The 15,168-nt window shown below is 42.8% G+C and overlaps 1 long non-coding RNA gene across 1 annotated transcript in view; it reads right to left on the bottom strand.

Annotated features, from left to right (window-relative positions):
* Positions 1-7,252: 7,252 nt before the first annotated feature.
* The window catches only part of LOC141580783 (uncharacterized), a 41,406-nt gene continuing 33,490 nt past the window's right edge, over positions 7,253-15,168 (bottom strand). Inside the window, exons 3-6 of the long non-coding RNA XR_012513108.1 lie at positions 13,669-13,770; positions 9,538-9,681; positions 8,181-8,380; positions 7,253-7,811 (exon numbers count right to left, since the gene is read on the bottom strand). This is a non-coding gene — a long non-coding RNA (uncharacterized LOC141580783). The remainder of the gene's footprint in view (positions 7,812-8,180; positions 8,381-9,537; positions 9,682-13,668; positions 13,771-15,168) is intronic.

The following is a 15,168-nucleotide window of genomic DNA, read 5'->3' as shown; positions in this document are numbered from 1 at the left end:
TTATTAGATTAACTATGCTTGTTAAAGTTTCTAGGGTAACCACTAAAAGGACCTAACTGACATCTATAACCCTAATGGGGACCAGTGAGAATGAGATTTCACTGTACAAATGAAAATAAGAAAAGGGGGAAAAAATGAAATGAAGGGCCAGGTGCATTGGCTCACATCTGTAATCTCAGCACTTCGGGAGGCCAAGGTAAGAGGATCACTTGAGCTCAGAAGTTCCAAACCTGCCTGGGCAACATGGCAAAACCTCATCTCTACAAAAGATACAAAAATTAGCCAGGCATGGTGACATACGCCTGTAGTCTCAGCTTCTAGGGAGGCTGAAGTAGAAGGATCACTTGAGCCCGGGAGGTCAGGACCGTGGTGAGTCATGTTTGTGCCACTACACTCCAGCCTGGGCAAGATCCTGTTTAAAAAAAAAAAAAAAGGAAATGAAGAAAATTGGACAAGTAGAAAATGCAAAATAAGATAATATTAATAAATCCAAATGTATTGTAAAAACAGTAAACAAATTAACTTTCCAGTTAAAAGATAAAATTTGTACAACTGAATTCTTAATAATCTAGCTACAAGCTACCTGTAAGAGGCATTCCTAAAAAATAGAAACACAGAAAGTCTGAAAGCAAAAGGATGGAAAATACATATACCATCAAAATATTATTCTAAAGACAGGAGAATAGATAAATATACTGTGATTTGGTCATAAAATAGAATATTGACCAGCAGTGAAAACAAGTGAGCCACAGCTACACTTAACAGAATGGATTAAATCAGTCACAGAAGAATGCACTCAATATGATGCCACCTAAATATATTTCAAAACATTCAAAACTAAATAATATATTGTTTTGACAGATACACATGTGGTAAGTTATTTAATAAAAGAAAACAATAAACCTAAAATTTAGGATGCTGGAACCTCCAGAGGTGGCAAAGGGATTTGCAAGAGATACATAAGAGTTCTCAAGGTTATTACAATGAAAATTCAGTAATTATTTTGAACTAAATAATAACATACAATATTTAAAAATAAGTTCTTAAGCCTGATGCACGGTAGATGTATGTTCATTTTATTTTTATCTTTTATATCCTTTATATGTGCATATGTATAATATTTTTTAAAATGTATTTAAAATTCAGTAACTCTTTAAAATTTACTGAAAGCCTGATAGTATATTCTTTTCTTGACCCAGGGAAAAAGTATAATGAATGGAACCATTAAAAGAAAGGCCTTTCCCCAGGATTGCCATGAACACAAGCTCAGAGCATCCCACACAGTCGAGTCTCCGCGGACACAGCTCCCAAGACACAGAACTCCTCACAACCACTGCAGCCAGGAGACCCACTCATGCTGGGACTCAAAGCAGGACCAAGGAATCCTTGCTTCTTTTTGTCTTTCTGGGGAACCTGGTAGCTGTCTGTCCTCCTCAGAACATCTCAGAATTCTTGTCCAGGTAAGAAATTTCCCAACAATTCTGTCTCTGACCAGGATACTATATGAGAAGGTCTGTTTCTCATTCAACATATTATTGTAAGCGCCTACCATGTGTCAGACTATGAGCTAACCACTTGCATTACCATAGTGAAATGTGACAAACAGGCTCTTACCCTTAGAAGTCCAGAGCCTAAGAGGGCTACTGACAAGCAAATGGGCAAATACAATGGAGAGTGTCAAATGTAATAAGCTTGTGAGTTCCGTGCACTAGGAAGACAGGGGAAGATTCCCAAACTGAGTGGCCATTAGAGAGCTTCCAGAGGAAGTGGCAACTAAGCTAGGAAGACAAAGGGCTCTGTAATACCATCCTCCCAGCTTCAACCTGAGTTACATTCAGTAACATGTCATGGACCTGTCACTTGATGATCAAACCTTCTGTTGGCTTCTGTTGTATATTCAGCCTCCAATACCCACTGGGATGCTGAGCCTCATTGCTTTGCACTCTGCTGAGGGAATTAAGGTCTTCCTTTGTATTATCCCAAGGCAGCCTCCTTCTAGCCTCAGGGAGGATGGTACAGAGAGCATCGCTATTGAGGAGGTGGCCTCAGCTTCCTGCCTTGCTCTGCAACATGACCAAGGGGGTTGGTCTGGTCCTATGTGTCCACTGTACATGGAGGGTGGAAGGAACTGGAAAGCAGGACTCTCATCATTCCCCCTGGACTCCACCCACCAGAAGCATGCTGAGCTAAATACAGGCTCTTGACCCCAGGCAGCCCAAGCTGGGGTGTCAGGGGAGGAGGGCAGGGAGGATGGAGAAAGTGGGAGTGTTTATCTCCAGTGGGACTTCCAGTGGAGAGACTGGCTCCAAATCCATCTAGCTGTGTGATCTTAGGCAAATCACATCACCTAGGTGGGCCTTACTGTCCTTATCTGTGAATTGGGCTTAGACAACACCTGCCTCTCCAGATGAAAGTAGGGTGAATTCCTTCACCCTACTACATTCGAGGGAAGCCTTCTGAGATATAAAAAGCTCTGCCTTTATTCTCAAGTCTGGCCAGAGTTCCTTAGCTCTTCTTCCCCCACTTAAGGCAGAACTTCCTTCCTTGACCCAGACCAACGAGGACTAACATGCTTCCTGACTCTCAACTCCCACGCAGCCTCCTGAGGGGGCTCAGAAGTCAAGTGCAGAGTGAATGAGGAGGAGGGATGTGACCCACCAGGGCTTCCCTTCCATATTTGGACCAGAACCATTCTCAATCTCTTGGGAGGGAAGGCAGCTGCACCCAGATTCCAAAACCTCATTCCAGAGCCTTTCCTAGGGCTCGTTCAGACAGGAAGTCAGTCCAGGGAGTTTCCAATTGCCCAAAGGTGCTATGCACCCCACCACCAGCAGGTGGCGCCCCGGAATCAGCCACCGCCTGTGTCTCCACTCCGTGGCTCCTGACACAGCTCTTACCTAAGTACGGAGGCTGAGGCAGGAAGGACCTCATCGGAGATCATCCGGGCCAGCCTCCTTAACGTTTTGAAGGTCACAGGCCCCTTTGAGAAACCGATAAAAACTACTGACCCTCTCCCTGGAAGAATGCCCAAGCACATCTGCTCAATATGGTCATACAGACTCAGAACCCCGTTGGACGCCCCCACACACCACCCAAGGACTCCCTAGGATTTCTTATAATCCCGCCCAGGAAACCTGCCCCATCAACTACCCCCTCAAGGTCGAGAGGCTAAATCAGGCCCAGCACCTCCGCTCCCTGCAGTCAGCCCACGCCTGTGTTTATCCTGGTGATATCAGTCAACAGCTTCAGCAAAGGAGGCTGAAAGAAAGCCAAGGTCATCTTGTTGGAAGGCAGGGGTTTCTGAAAGTGTGTTTGGCGGTGGGGGGGTTACTTTGCGACTTGGAGGATTATGAGCTGACTGATTGTCTAGGAACCTCAAGCCTGGAATTAAAAAAAAAAAAAAAAATTATGCCAGGGACAGTAGTTCATGCTGGTAATCCCAGCACCTTGGGAGGCCAAGGCAGGATGTCAGGAGATCGAGATCAGCCTGGCCAACCCCATGTCTTCTAAAAATACAAAAATTAGACAGGTGTGGTGGCGTGTGCCTGTAATTCCAGCACCTCAGGAGGCTGAGACAGAGAATTTGCTTGAACCCAGGAGGCAGAGGCTGCAGTGAGCCAAGATCGCACCACTGCACTCCAGCCTGGGCAACAGAGTGAGACCCTGTCTTTAAAAAAAAAGTCAATAACTAATGCTCTTTTTCCCAAAAGGAATCATGGCCCTACAGCGTACAGAGAGGGAGGGCGGCATTGGAGAGGGAGGGAGCACAGAGAGGCAGGACTTAGGATGCAGGAGAAACTGCCCCCTTCTCTGTGCCCTTTGGGCCCCTCTGGAGGTCTCAGGGAGCCCATACACGTCACATAACAGGCCACAAGGCATTGATTCCTGGGGTGGCTGAATTACCCCTAACAAGACTGTAAAGTAAACTAACAGTCAAGGAGAATGAATAAAAGGGCACAAATTAAATGCTGGGAGAATCATGGACTGACAGAATGAAGTAGACCAGTAGAAACAGATGTCTCAGTCACCTTCACCACCTCCTCCCTGAACCTTCTATGTCAGCCAGCCTGGTCCAGGTCTGCGCTCATTCGCTGTTGTGCCCCGAGTGCTGCTGTGGGGCAGGCCCTTGGGGGTGTTCGGGGTGTGCTGATGATGACGATCCCATCCTTGTACTTCGAGAGCTCTCCACTGAGCAGGCAAGCCAGACACTATGTAAATAACTGCCATGTGAGCAGCGCCGAGGGAAGGAGCTCTTCCACCTGGGGTGGTCAGCGAAGGCATCACAGAGAGAAGGGGCTTGAGGAAATAGGGTCCCCAGAGGCGATAGGTGAGATGACAGAAGCAATGGCACAGAGGCCAGCAGGCACGAGCTGGAGGCAGCGACAAAGAACAGGGCCACTGCCACAGCACCCCCACCCCGGGGTATCTTCCTGCCATCAAACCTCAGTTTCATTGTGATCCACGTCTTCAATTCTGCCCACTCCCCACAGCCACCAATGCCCCTTACAAACGTGGGCGCCCTCTATGCTAGAACACCAGAGGAGAGGTGGGCACTCCCACAGGACACATTCCATAAATGCTCCATGTGCATTTCCCCTGTGCCAGGCACTATTCAAGGCCCTGTCTGGGGGCCCAAGAGACATAGCAGTGAAAAGGAAAACAATGCCTTGCCCTCATGTGCACTGGCAAAGAGCTTCTTAGAGTAAGATCTCTGTTCCCAACCACCTCCCAGGCTCGCACCTTCCTCATTTTATTATCTTGCACTGTATCTCTTGGAAATGGACCCAAAGACCCAAGAGGGGTTCTGTTAATACAGAGGACAATGGAGCTTTCAGCTTCTCAAGGTCTCTAACCTTTTGGTTAATGCCACTGATAAAGGTAGGAAGTAGGTCTTGTTTTAAATATTGATCATAAATACTCAGAACTCCAAATGCTAGTCATGAATGCTCATATTTTCACTGTAAGTAACAGAACCCCAACTCAAACTAGCTTCAGCACAGTGAAAACTGTTTATAAGGAACTAAGTGCAGTCACTTTGGGAGGCCAAGATGGGCGGATCACTTGAGGTCAGGAGTTCAAGACCAGCCTGGCCAAAATGGTGAAGCCTTGTCTCTACTAAAAATACAAAAAAAAAAAAAAAAAAATTAGCCAGGCGTGGTGGCTACCTGGAGCTACTTGGGAGACTGAGGCAGGAGAATCACTTGAACCCAGGAGGCAGAGGTTGCTCAGTGAGCCAAGATCCCACCACTGCAGTCCAGCCTGGGCGGGACAGAGCAAGACTCCATCTCAAAAAAAAAAAAAAAAAAAAAAAAAATTAAATGCAAGGATGAATTGGGGCTCAGAAACAACTGGAATTGGGGGGTCCCCTCTCCCTGCATCATTCATGCTCTACAAAGCTCCGTTCCTTCAGTCTTTCTCTTTCCTCGGATTGCCTTCTCCAAGACATGTAGAAAAAAACGTGAACAAGGCAGATTTTTCTTAGTCCCTGCCCTGAAGTCCAGGAAAGGGACAGATGTGTCCAACCTGGGCCAAGGTGCTCACCCCCATGTCTGTCAGTTGTCATCTGAGATAAGGATGAGACAACAGTTCCTAACACAACCTTATGGATGGAGTGGAAGAGAAGTAATTCTGTGCAGATGACACCCAATAGGGCACTTGGCGATCTAGTCCAACCTCTCCATTTTCCAAGGAAATGGAGGTACAAATAGGGATGACTCCTTGTCCAGTGAATTAATGACTAAACTCAAGGATTTCTGGGGTGCTTTGCAGGATCAAGCATCAATCAGATTTCCAGTGAATGGAGTGAATGCCTGCCTAACTCACACTCATAAATGGCAAACCATTCGCGTGATATACTTACAAGGGATAGCTTAACTTACACGAGGGTGACTTTCCTTTTCCCAAAGCCACAGCCTGATGCTGCCTCAACCTTGCACAGCCAGAGAATGAGGAACTCTTGGTGAAGACATTCTCAGAAGCAAAGATTCCCATGAGACATCTAAATGGTTGCCATTGAAGCTTCTCCTGACTGAACCTCTTTCTAAATGGGTTGCACGCTGCTCTGTCTTCTTTAAGAGTGGGCACTCAACAGAGTTAAGGCTTTTTTCAACATTTCAGGGTCGTTCACGTATTGCCTGGTTGTTCGCTAGATGACAGGCACTGTTCTAGCACTAGGAATAACAACAGTGGCCAAGGCAGACGTGGCCACTGTGTTACAACTGAGTGAGGAAAAACACTAATAAATATTTATACCCATAATTCATCATAGCTGGGACACAGGCAAGAAGGAATATCACATTGTGACACTCTGAAGTTACCAAGAGGGGATCTGAAGAAGAGAAAAGGAGACAAGAAAGGTATATTTGAGGAAGCAATGTTAGGTTAAGACCAGAGGAGGGTAGGAGGAAGTCAGTGGAGAAGAAGGAAAGGAAAAGAGCTTTGGACAGACGGAACAGCCATTGTGAAGGTGGGAGGTAGGTGAGAAGAAATGTACCTGAGGGAAGCCAGTATGGCTGGAGCAAGGCCCCATGAACAGTGGCCATTGGTTTGGACTGACTGCAAAGGTCCCCTCAAGGCTACTGCAGAGATCAGGCACCAGGTAAAAACGATGCCACCTGCTCTTGGAAGAGATGGGAAGATCTGCTTTGTCAAACCCAAGACAGACACCAGCTACTCATAGAGTACTCTGCAGGGTGGGTGCCTGGGGATAGCTCGCTTGGGTTGAGTGGCGTATTCTGTCATGTTTCTGCTATTCAGAACTGCCACACAACTATAGGATGATAGATTTGGAAAGCTGTCAAAGAAACTGTCCAGAGCAGGAGTTATGATCCTGGCTGCACCATAGGATCACTTGGGCTGCTTGGAAAAATATCTGTACTCAGACCCTACCCCAGACCAATTAAATATCCAGGCAAGGAATTATGGTGTAGGTGTTTTGTAAAGTTTGTGGGTAATTCTAATAAGTAGATAGGGTTGAGAATCACTATCCTAGTGCAATCTGCTTTTTTAAAAAAACAAAGAGTTGAAGCCCCTCTACACAATTATTAATTTTAGAAATGTGCCCATATTCACATTATATACTAATAGGGAGTGAAGAAGAAATAGAATTCATAGAAATCTCATGTTTAAAATATGGTAGAACTAAGGGGAAAGTGGATCCCACCCCGTCTTGCTTCATTTAGAAAAGCACTATTAAACAGGTTGATTTATAAATTTTATTATGTAAAGAAAACAGTATTATGAATAGCCCCACGAAAGGGAATAAAGTTGGACCCCTTCCTTACACCATACACAAAAATTAACTCATAATGGATCCAAGACTTAAATGTAAGCTAAAAAACAAAACAAAACAAAAAAAAAACAAAACAAAACAAAAAAACCTCTTAGAATAATACATATGAGTAAATTTTCATGACCTTGAGTTAAAGCACAACCTTCTTAGATATAGCATCAAAAGCACAAATAACAAAAGAAAAAATAGGTGAATGGACTGCATTAAAATTACAAAGTTCTGTGATACAAACAATACCATCAAGAAAGTGAAAGTACCCACAGAATAAGAGAAAATATCTGAAAATTACATTATCTGATAAGGAGCTTGTATCTAGAATATACAAAGAGCTCTTTCAACTCCATAATGAAAAAGACAAATAACCCGACTTAAAAATGGGCAAAGAATCTGAATAGCCACTTCTTCAAAGAAGACCTACAAATGGCCAGTGAGCACAGGGAAGGATGCCCAACATCATTAGCTATTACGGAAACGGAAATCAAAACCACGGTGACATACTACTTCACACCCACTGGGATGGCTGTAAGAGAAAAGACAGAGAATGTGGTGAGGTTATAGTGAAATTGGAACCTTTGTATACGTTAATGAGAGTGTAGCCACTTTGGAAAACCATGTGTCATTTTCTCAAAACGTTAAACATAGGGTCACCCTATGAGCCAGCCATTCCACTCTTAAGTATATACCGAAGTACAAATGCCCACATAAAATCCTGTACACCAGCAGTCCCAGCCTTTCTGGCACCAGGGAACAGTTTCATGGAAGACAATTTTTCCAAAGACTGGGAAGGGGGCGATGGTTTCAAGATGATTCAAGTACATTATGCTTACTGTGCACTTTATTTCTATTATTATGACATTGTAATATACGATGAAATAATTATACAACTCACCATAATGTAGATTCAGTGGGAGCCCTGAGCTTGTTTTCCTGCAACTATACGGCTCTATCTGGGAGTGATGGGAGACAGTGACAGATCATCAGGCATTAGATTCTCATAAGGAGTGTGCAACTTAGATCCTTTGCATGTGCACTTCACAATAGGGTTCTCTGGTGTGTGCTGCATCCTATGCTGCACAAGGGTTCAAAGACCTAAAAGGGAACAGTGGGGGGATAAAGAAAGACACATAGCAGAGGGAGGGTGCAGTTACTTAGAACAGCCTGTGGTTACTATTCTTACACTTCAGTTAACATACTTCAGCTAACAACTATCTTGCAGCAAGGTCAGTGAAAGCTGGTTATCTCTCTAGGCCTGTCTTCTCTACCCCGAGACATACACATCCTCCCATTATGGTTTCACTTCTCTGGAGTTTACCTAAAGTTCACAGCAGGCTTGCTGCTGATCACCCAGAGTGGGTGGGCTACTCTAGCTCTCTACAGGGTTCATGCTCCTATGAGTCTAATGCCTCTGCTGATCTAACAGGAGGTGAAGCTCAGGAGGTAATGCAAGCAATGATGAGAAGCTGTCAATACAGATGAAGCTTCACTCAACACCTACCACTCATCACCGCTGGGCAGCCTGGTTCCTGACAGGCCAGGGACTGCTATCCCTGCTATAGACAAATGTTGGGGATCCCTGCTTTACATGAATGTTTGTGTCAACAGCATTCATAAGAGCCAAAAAAAATAAACAACCCAAATGTTCATCAGCTGATAAATGGATAAACAAAATGTAGCATATCTGTGCAATGGAATATCATTCAGCCATAAAAAGGGAGTGTTGATATATACTACAACATAGATAAATCTTTAAAACATTATGCTAAGTGAAAGAAGCCAGAAGACCACATATCACGTATATGATTTCACGTATATGAAATGTCCAGAAAAGGCAAATCTATAGAGACAGAAAGCAGATTAGCAGTTGCCTAGGGCTGAAAAGGTGGAGGGAGATGGGGAGTGGTCACTACACTAGTGCCCATGCCAATGGATACAGGGTTTCTTTTTAGGGTGATAAAAGTGTTCTAAAATTAATTGTGCTGAAAATTGAACAGCTCTTGTGAACATACTAAAAACCATTGAATTGTACAATTTAAATAAGTGAATTGTATGGTATGTGAATTGTAACTCAATAAAGATGTTTTTTAAAAACAGTGTTAGCTAGACATGGTGGCTCATACCTATAATCGCAGAACTTTGGGAGGCTGAGATATTAGGATCACTTGGGAGTGATCAGGAGGGCCAGGGTTTTGAGATCATCCTGGGCAACATAGTGAGATCTCATCTCTCCAAAAATTGTTTTAAATTACCTGGGTGTGGTGGTGTGCTCCTGTAGTCTTAGCTACTCAGGAGGTTGAGGCAGGAGGATTACTTGAGCCCAAGAGGTCAAGACTGCAGTGAGCCGTGATTGTGCCACTGTACTGCAGCCTGGGTAACAGAGCAAGATCCTGTCTCTAATAAAACAAAGCAAACAAAACAAAGACAGTGTTATATCTTACTTCCTTATTCTGAACGGAATTGGGCCATTGGTCTCTTGTTTTAGGTTTTCCATTCTTTTCCTTCTTTTCACATTTCAGTCCCACTCACCTATCTGAATTTGTGTTTCTCTTCTGCTCTGGCTCCCTCTCCTGCCTCTCTCTCTCTCCTTTTTTCTCCCTCTCTCCCTCCCTCCTCAAGAAAAGAATTACAGGATATTCTCAGAAGCATTGTCTTTGCAGATTTGTTCACGTAAAGAACTGGTAGGCCACTAAGCAAGTGGCTTTCCAGTGAGTCAGTGAGCAACAGCTGAGCTTCACAACTTCCTCCTTGTCAAAACTGAGTTAGGTGCAGTGGCCAAGGTGAGAGGATCACTTGAGCCCAGGAGTTCAAGGCCAGCCTAGGCAACATAGCAAGACCCCCTCTCTACAAAACATCAAAAAATTAGCCAGGCACGGGGACACACGCCTGTGGTCCCAGCTATTTGGGAGGCTGAAGCAGGAGGATCACTTGAGCCCGGGATGCTGCAGTGAGCCGTGATTGCACCACTGCACTCCAACCTGGATGACACAGCAAGACCCTGTCTCAAAAAATAAAATTAAAAAATTAAAACTATGAGTTACCCAAGTATATTGTGCACATCACTTAGACGTGTCTTCAAAGAAAAAGGTGGGGAAAGGCCTTGTTCCTAAGGCATTAGAGCCTCTGGCCATATTGATCCCTGGGAAGTGAAACAGTTTAGGAAGAAGACTTTTCTGAAATATTATCATGCCTAAGTACCCTATCCCCTAAAGAGGGTCAAGTAAAGTTAAGGCAAATAATGACAAGAAGAAGACACCAATGGAAGCAGGAGGATTGCGTTTCCCCAGTGGGGCAGATGGCATTTTCCAAAAACTGCCGCAGCAACGTTTCTGATCCCACATGGATTTCCTGACTATTGGACAACTCTCCTACAAAAGGTGGAGTTTAATTCTCTTCCCCTTGACTATCCTGCTCAGCTCCCTTGGGGACTTGTACTAAGGAATAAAATCTGGTGGAAGTGACTCAATGGTTTCTGATGTGAGATTAGAAAAGGTGATATAGTTTCTATGTAGTGTTTCTCTCTCTCTCTCTCTCTCTGTCTCTCTCTCTGTCTCGCTCTCTGTCTCTCTCTGTCTCTCTCTCTCTCTCTCTCTGTCTCTGTCTCTCTCTCTCTCTCTCTCCCCCCCTTCCCTGGAATCAAGTCATGACATCTATCCCATGCTCCAAAGGAAGGGATTATCCAAGGGTGAAAATCCCAGGAGCCATCTCAGAAGCTGCCTGTGCACTGAGCAAAATAAGTGTTTTGCTTATTTTAATCCACTAAGTTTTGAGATATTTTGTTATGCAGTATAAGGTAATGGGAAAACACCAAAACACAGAGAGAAAGATCTGGGTAAGAAAACTGTATTTGTTGAATATTTGTTTTGTTCCAGGATCATTTCCCAGATGGTAGAACTAAGGCTTAGACAGGCGACTTTCCAAAGCCATTAGTGGTAGGATTAGGATGAAAACCAATCCTACTAGATTTCATGGACTCATGACCTTCTCACATTTCCACTCCACTTCTGTCCTTTGAAGAAAAACAAAATCCCAAACCATTTCAATATTAAATGGTGTTTTACCAATGACCTTTTTTTAATCCTCAAATTTAACCAGCAGAGACTATTTCTGGTACACTCCCCACCCACACCCCTTCGACTCCTAGTTACAAAGGACTTTCATCTTCATGCAAATTCTGTATTTTACAAAGCTGGCAAGACCAGTCCACCATGCCTAGCTAAATTTTCTTCTATAAAAACAAGCTTTCTGGAATACTATTGCTTGCCATAGCGAGGACATAGATTCCAGGAAGTTGGTTTCAAATGCTAAAAAAAGAACATGAGGCAGACATCTGCTTGAGTAGAGAATGTAAAACCCAACTGCTCCTGCTCTTAGTGTCTCTAGGACCCCAACCCCATTGCTGCAAGAGGTGGTTCAAGCTAAACACATTTAAAACTTTCAAATTGATTCAAGGATACAGAATAGGAGGGAGACTGACTTTTTACTGCAAATCTTTTTGTACAGAATTTTAAAACATATAATGTGTATACCAATTATCTTTAATTTTTTGTTTACAGCCAGGCACAGTGACTCATGCCTGTAATTCCAACACTTTGGGAGGCTGGGGCAGGCAGATCACCTGAGGTCAGGAGTTCAAGACCAGCCTGGCCAACATGGTGAAACCCTGTTTCTACTAAAACTACAAAAAAAAAAAAACAATCAGCAGGGCATGGTGGTGGGCACCTGTAATCCCAGCTATTCGGGAGGCTGAGGCAGGAGAATCACTTGAACCCAGGGGCAGGGATTGCAGTGAGCTAAGATCACACCATTGCACTCCAGCCTGGGCAACAACAGCAAAAGTCCATCTCAAAAAAAAAAAAAAAAAAAAGAAAGAAAGAAAAGAAAAGAAAGAAAGAAAGAAAAAAAAAAGAAAAAAATTCTTCTTAGAGACTCATCTTAGTTGACAGATTTCTATCAAGGGAAACTGAGGCATTTTTCAGGATGGATTCAGTAGTCCTAGTATCTCTCTAGTGCTGATTCTATGCTGCTCTGCATCTGTGCTCATCAAGGATGAGCTCAAACCTAGGCACTCAGCAGGGACAGAAAGGGCAGAGAGGTGGCCTTTTCAGGGGCACCCTGCCTGCTTGCTTGGGAGATGAGTAAGTTTTTCCAGAAGCAGCAGATAACTCAAAGCCAAACCTTAGATGCTCATAGGCATGCACACTCTTTCTGCAGGCGACAGTAGTCATGATGGTAATAATAATGTGAATTACTATTTATTAATTAGGGTGCTTATTTAGTCCTTTAATGTTTAATTGTTGATAGGGTTGGAACTAAGTCTATCTTTTCATTACTTACCATTTGTTCATCCCTTCTTGGTTTTTGTTCCCCTGTTCCTACTTTCCTTCCATCTTTGGACTATTGCAGTATATTCTAGAATTATATTTTAATGTATCTATTGGCTTTTTAGCTAGAACTATTTGCATTATTTTTTAGAGGTTTCACTAGGGAGTACAATGCGCATCCTTAATCTTTCACAGAGTTGATATTGTGCCCCTTCCCATAAAATCTGGATGCTGTATAACTGTACAGTTTCATTTACCCCTCACTCCACCCCACTCACAGCACTCACTCTCTATGCTGCAACTGCCATGTATATTATATTCACATGTACTGTAGCCTGCAAGAAACACTATGCTTTCTTTTTTAAAGAGTCATATGTATGTATGTATGTATGTATGTATGTATGTATTTGTGACAGGATCTCATTCTGCTACCTAGGCTGGAATGCAGTGGCAAGATCATAGCTCACTGCAGCCTTTACCTTCCAGGCTCAGGTGATCCTCCCACCTCAGCCTCCTAAGTTGCTGGGTCCACAGGTGTGTGCCACCACATCTGGCTAATTTTTGTATTTTTTGTAGAGATGAGATTTCACCATGTTGTCAGGCTGGTCTCAAACTCCTGGGCTCAAGAAATCCGTCTGCTTCAGCCTCCCAAAGTGCTGGGATTATAGGCATGAGCCACTGTGCCACTGTGCCTAGCCAAAATAGCCATATATATTTTAAGGAAATTGAGATTAAAAATGTGGCCAGGCACAGTGGCTCACAGCTATAATCCCAGCACTTTGGGAGGCTGAGACAGGCAGGTCATGTGAGATCAGGAATTTGAAAGCAGTCTGGCCAACATGGTGAAACCCTGTCTCTACTAAAAATACTAAAATTAGCTGGATATGGTGGTGCACACCTGCAGTCCCAGCTACTCAGGGGGCTAAAGCAGGAGGATCACTTGAAAATGGGAGGCAGAAGTTGTAGTGAGCCAAGAGTGTGCCACTGCACTCCAGCCTGGGCAACAGAAGATAAACCCTGTCTCTAATAATAATTGTATATATTTACCCAGATATTTACCATTACTGATGTTCCATATTCTTTCTTACGGGTCCAAGTTTCTCTCTTACGTAATTTTCTTTCAGCTTGAAGAACGTCCTTTGCTTTTCTTCCAGTGCAGGTCTGTTGGAAATGTAAAAAATAAATAAATAAATGTCTATTTTTTTTTTCTTTTTTTCTTTTCTTTTTTTTTTTTTTTGAAGAATATGTTTGCTGGATACAGAATTTTGAGTTTTCAGGGGTTTTTTTTCTTCTTCTTTTAGACCTTTAAAGATGGTGTTCCACTATTTTCTGGACTCAATGTTTTCTCATGAGAAATCTGTGGATGTCAAAATTATTGTTGTCTAGAATTTCATGTGTTGTTTTCTCTGGATGCTTCCAAATTTTCTCTTTATCTTTGATTTTCAGTGGTTTCACTCTAATGAACTTAGATGTGATTTTCTTTGCATTTATCCTACTTGAGGTTTCCACATTTTTTGAATCTATACATTTATATCTTTCACCAGATTTGGAAAATTTTCAGCCACTATTTCTTCAGATATTTTTTCTACCCCATTCTTTCTCTCCTCCCACTCTGACACTCTAAGTACACATACATATGTCCTACAGATCCTGGTGCTTTGTTCACTTAACATTATTTTCTCTTTCTTCATCAGATTAGATAATTTTCATTGATGTATCATTCCATTCACTGACTTTTTTTTTTAGGTCCATACTGCTATTAAGTCTATAAATTTTAGTTCAGATGTGCTATTTTTCAGCTCTAGAAAATTCATATGGTTCTTGTTTATATTTCCTGTTTCTCTGTTGAGATTTCCTATCTTTTCAATCATACAAATATATTTTCCATTACCTCATTGTGCATGCTTATAACAGTGGCTTCAAAGTCCTTATGTGATCATTCTAGCATCTGGTATCTTACCTTCATTGACTGTTTTTTCACTTAAGAAAAGTCATTAGGCCTTCATGGAGAAACATATTGTAGAATAAAAATAATAATAATTAAAAAAAGAAAACTCGTATTTTTCTGGTTCTTTGAATGTCAAGTTATTTTGGATTGCACCATAGACTGTGAATTTTATATCATTGAGATTCTAAACTCTATTATATTCTCCCAAAGAATGCTAATGTTATTGTTTCAGAAAACAGTCAACTTGGTAGACTCAAATTTCAATTGAATTGCCTGAAGTAGGCGGCAATTCAAATCTCAGTTCAGTTCTGTTAGCCTTACCTACAAGCACATGTGTGGTACAAGGGTTAACCAGTGTCCCTCAATTTGGATTTTTTAGTTCACCCACAGAACTTACAGTTGTCCTTTCTGGCTCTCTTCTTTCTGGGATTACCTTTACATGTTCCAGTGGCTGTGGCTACCCAGGCTTCATCCTCTGACATTTCAGGCCAGAAAGGTGACAGATTTTCTATCAGAGTTTTGGTCACTCCAAAACTCAATAACAAGCAGTTTTCAGCCTGAAGCCATTAGAACAGAAAATGTACCATGTGCCAGGCCTTTTTTTCTAGTTT

This window comes from Saimiri boliviensis, chromosome 13 (genome assembly GCF_048565385.1).
Source record: "Saimiri boliviensis isolate mSaiBol1 chromosome 13, mSaiBol1.pri, whole genome shotgun sequence".
Classification (NCBI taxonomy): Eukaryota; Metazoa; Chordata; class Mammalia; order Primates; family Cebidae; genus Saimiri; species Saimiri boliviensis.
Note: the sequence above shows the minus strand (reverse complement) of the source record. Positions and strands in the feature narration are given on the sequence as shown.